The following is a 4,865-nucleotide window of genomic DNA, read 5'->3' on the forward strand; positions in this document are numbered from 1 at the left end:
TAAGAAAAACATCTAAACTGAGGAATATTTCATGACAAAAGCTGTTCCCACCTACATCGAGTGGGATTTTTAGTTACTTTCCCCAGCCCCTTCTGCCTTCCAAAGAGGCTGCTTCCAAGAAATCAGGTATTTGGAAGGAAGAAAGGAACAAGATTGCTTATCACGGATTATAAACATGACTTGAATTGTAAGAAAAACAGAAAAGGAGTCAGAATCCTTGCTTCTGCATCATTGTGAATGGGTTTAATTATAGCGCTAGGACTAATTCTGTCATTAGATGTAGTCAGGGAGTCATTGTTTTAGTTCATCAAAAATTCTGCATTGCAGAGTGACCCTATATGCATGAATTATCAATTTTCAGATTACTAGGATATAATAAAAATCTACTGATTACCATATTTTTTCCCATGTTACTTTTTTCTTTGATAATTTAAAAGGGATTTCAGGATATTTTGTTTGCGTTAGGGTTATCACTCTAAAGCTAAGATATCATTATTCTGTAGCTATGAAAAAGTGACTTCTGATAAGGATTTCTGGCTGATAGAACGCCAGGAAAAATGGCTTTTATCATTCAACATTGGTATTGAAATATTGATAAGCTCTAAATGAATACAATGGCAAAAATAATAGTCTAAAATATACATATCATTGTATTCTGTATAATGCACAGAATCTAATGTGATAGGTATTCAATAAATAGTAAAAAATATTAAGCTTTTACTCATCTGTAAGTTTCTAATAAGTGACTGCTATATAAGGGTTAGTTTGCTAAATATTATGTAGTATATAATAAATAGAGGGAATGAATGTGACTTTATATTTCAGAAAATATATATTTAACATTGTAATTATAATTTGAATATTACATTAATTTTAGCATATATGCAATTTTTCCTTAAACAAAATTATTTAATGGGCCAGATACTACCTGCATTTTGAAGTTCTCAAGGTTTAAGTAATACTAAATAATTTGACCTATTTATTTAGGATTATAAAGTCTTCTCTGAAACTATAAGTGTAAAAAGTACAAGTCAAAGTCATGATAGGTTAGAAAAGAAAATAAGGTCTGTTTGGAGGAATAAGCATCTAAATTCCCTAAACAAATATATATTTTAAAAAGATGAAAATATCGCATGGGCTTGATCAATTTCTAAATTTACTTTAATTTTAATTCCTTCTTTTTCTTTTTAGTTCTCAAAATGCATCTCTTATACATAGAGAACTAAAGAAAAGTCATCCTGCAGTTAATTTTGATAATTTCACCAGTTAGTAGCAGAGGACCAGTTGCTTAGTGGATAAAGTGTTGGCTTTATATTCAAAAGGACAACTTCAAATCCTGTTAAGGTTATATTTTTATTAAAATTTCCATTAATTTTCCCATCAATGTGATTATAGATTAATATTAATTAATTCTTACCATTTTTTTTGAAGAAATAAATGGATTCATATCTGATTCAAAGTTAAATAAGACACTATTCAGGCTTCCTTGGTAACCCTTTCCTAGGTTTAGAATTGGTTGGGGAGAAAGGGAATAAGATATGTTTAATGGCATTTTATTGAACTTAGCAATTTAAATGGCCTACCCTGATTTCTGAAGATATCAAATTACCATATGGATGATGTCTTTCTCATCAAATCTGGCTCTTATTGTTTACCAAGAAAATGACAAAGTTAATTTTTAATATTTCATATAGTACTTATGTGTATGAGCCGCTGATACTAATGAGAGTTCTGGGATGAGGTCTCTCCCTGCTAAAAACTGCTACATCAACAAATAAACTAATATTATGGAAACTGACAACAGAAACCACTGGCATGCTTCTCGGGAGTTTTAATTTATTATTATAGCAAATGAAAACGTATCCTAGGAAGAGTATAATCTTTATGCTCCTCAGGGAATACTGGGATATGAAGGTGGGCCCCCCAGGTATCCTATTTGCATTAAGACATTCAAAAACTCCTGAGAGTAATGGAAAAGAGGACTTTGATGCTGATGGATACAGCCCTGGGTTGCTGGGAACAATCCTTTCCAGACAGATGTGTGACAAAGGATTACTCCACCTTTGAGAAGGGAATGCTATTCAAAGGGAAATGCAAACTGACCATAATACTCTAAATTTTAATGATGAATTTGAACATCTATTTTCTCGAGCATGGCAGGAGCTAGTAAAGTGCATGCTCACCTCATCTTGCTCATTTAACAGCAACAGAAAGTTTGCAGTACAGGGGAATACGGGACTTAAGTTTTGGAGCACTGTGACATTAAAATTTAGAGAAGTCTAGAGACCAATATTTCTCTGTGTCTTCCTTGCCAGGTTTTTGTTACCTGCAATGTGAAAAGAGGTTTTTAATCTTTTTAGAAAAAAGGGATGCTGTAGAAATATTTCAGAAGTAACCCTGAATATGACAGATCAAAGAGAAGAGGCTGAGGTCCCCAAACAGCAAAACACATGTGTTAAATATTTATGTTATATATTGAGATGTTTTTACAGTGAGAAATCTTTAGATTATTTTTTTTAACCAATAGTATTAAGATTGAACGTTTATTGGACATTTTCTTTGTGCCAGGCACTGCCAAGAGCTTTTACTTCAATGAAACCCTCATAGCCAGCATACCAGGAAAGCATTATCATTTTTGCCGTTATAAAGATAAGTACACTGAGATTCAGGGAGGTTCATTAGCAAAGACTATTTAGCAAACTATAGAACCAGGCAGTGACAATCTCAAAATCCTTCTGAGGAGAAATCCTTCAAAAGAACAATTTTGTTGGAAAGAGCATTGAAGGTAGTCTTTTCAGAGAGGAGCACAGCATTAAGAATATATTAATTGTCCCTGTCATAAGTTGGGAGAAGAGGTGCAGAGCTGTTTCTTGAACTTGTCTGCAGCCAGGATTATTACATTAAGAATAAAATGTTCTAGCCACCCATAGGTTGACATACCCATGCGAGAGTGGGAAAAAAAGATCATCATGCCCAAATCTCCTCCAAAAACACATGCATTCCATATGGGGCTGGGTGATCCGGAGCGGGGGTTCAGCACTTTTTCTTTAAGATTGGGTTTCATTCTGCTAACAGCTTATTGGCCGAGTGCCCACTAGCAAGCAATTAAGACTTTGTGCTTGCCTGCATTTTAGTAGCTCTCGTCATGAAACATGCAGCCACATGGGAGCAGAAGCTTTGCCAGCGTGGTCACGGTCTGGGAGCAGCATGAGGAGAGCTTCTATACTCTAAGGATTCCTCGTCTTCTGGGAAGTTGAGGAGAGGATGGATAATTGATTGGCTGTGCCTGTGAAAGAAGATCAAGAAGGGAATCATTAAGAAATGGGAACTATAGGGAGAGATCAAAAGTGGAGTTAGGAGAACAAAGCGAAATGCTACCAAGGAATCCAAAGAAAAAAGCAGATTATGTTAATGTCAAAAATTAAGAAGTAATTAGGTTAAATAAAAAGGAGACAAAAACTGGACTGCTGATGACGTTTCCTAGCATTGAACTTGGATGATGCCTTCCTAAGTTATATTTTATAAGCAACGCATAAGTATCAGCACCTAAAATGTCTCAGGTCCAGAGCTGGGGATGCAAAGATGAGTAAGAGGAGAGCAGAGCCACCATGCGTGTCAGAATCAGTGGCTGGCTCACCATTCATATAGATGCTTACAGAAAAGGCAACCGCGCAGCCATACTGCTTTCCTCTTCCCAGCCTCACTTAATTTTTTTCTTGGAAAATATCGGGATTTAGATTGGCTTAAGGTATGCTTACAGTAATTGGAAAGCTTTATTCACAGATGAAATAGCCTTCTTGGGAGGGGGCAAGCTTTTCACATCTGAAAATGGTCAAATTGGTGGTTTCAAATATGAATAATCATTCAAAACCTTCTGGGCATAATTTTACAGCACTCATGTCTACTCCCTACTCCTGGAAGTTCTAGTTTAATAGATCTGACCATATATAGTCTCGTGTTGTAAACATTTCCCTGAACAATTCTGAAAACAGAAATCACAAAAACAATACTTTTCTCTTCACAACAGGCTGCGTTAGATTAAGATTAAGTTTTTAAAAAGCTACTAGACTGTTGGTTATATCTATATATAATCTATAAAAATTTAGATGCATAGAAAACTATCCTTCAAATTATAAATGTGACGCTTAAGCAAGCACTGGTGTATATCAAAAACATTGATATGTACATGTATTATTATCAGGGATAGTTCTATTGGATATATATAGTAATATTAGAGGCCTAATGCATGGCTTTGTGTCCCTCAGCCTGGTCTGTGCCCTCTTGCAATCCGGAACCCCTCAGGGAATGTAGCAGTGTGCGGAAACAGCAGGCAGCCGAGGAGGAGCCTGAGCTGGCCTACTGCGCCCGCCACCAGTAGTGTTGCACTCCCCAGCCATGAGCCCAGCTTCTGGCTGAGTGGCGCTTCTGCTGTGGAAGCGCACAGACCACCAGGGCGCAACTTCTGCATTGAGCATCTGCCCCTGGTGGTCAGTGTGTCATAGCAAACAGTCAAGCGGTTCACTGGTCGCTTAGGCTTTTATATATATAGATGGTTTATTTTAGTAATATAAAGCTTTCTTTCAGCAAAATTTTATGCAAGTGCCTAATAAATAAAAAACATATAGAAGATTGAAACAGCCTCAGGCAGAGCAGGTAGGGGTCCAGAGGCACCTTTTTCACCACCATGTTATCTAGAGTAGGAGATTGTACCCCCTCTTCAGAACCCTGAACTTCCACAGATGGAAAACAAAGATTACCTCATTTAAAATTTTATTTCCAAGAAAATCTCCACAAAGTGAGCATAATAATGCATTCCAATAAATATGTCAGGTTAATCCCTAACTGTTTATCCATTTGATTTAAAT

The sequence above is a fragment of the Myotis davidii genome, unplaced genomic scaffold, assembly GCF_000327345.1.
Source record: "Myotis davidii unplaced genomic scaffold, ASM32734v1 scaffold140, whole genome shotgun sequence".
Taxonomy (NCBI): Eukaryota; Metazoa; Chordata; class Mammalia; order Chiroptera; family Vespertilionidae; genus Myotis; species Myotis davidii.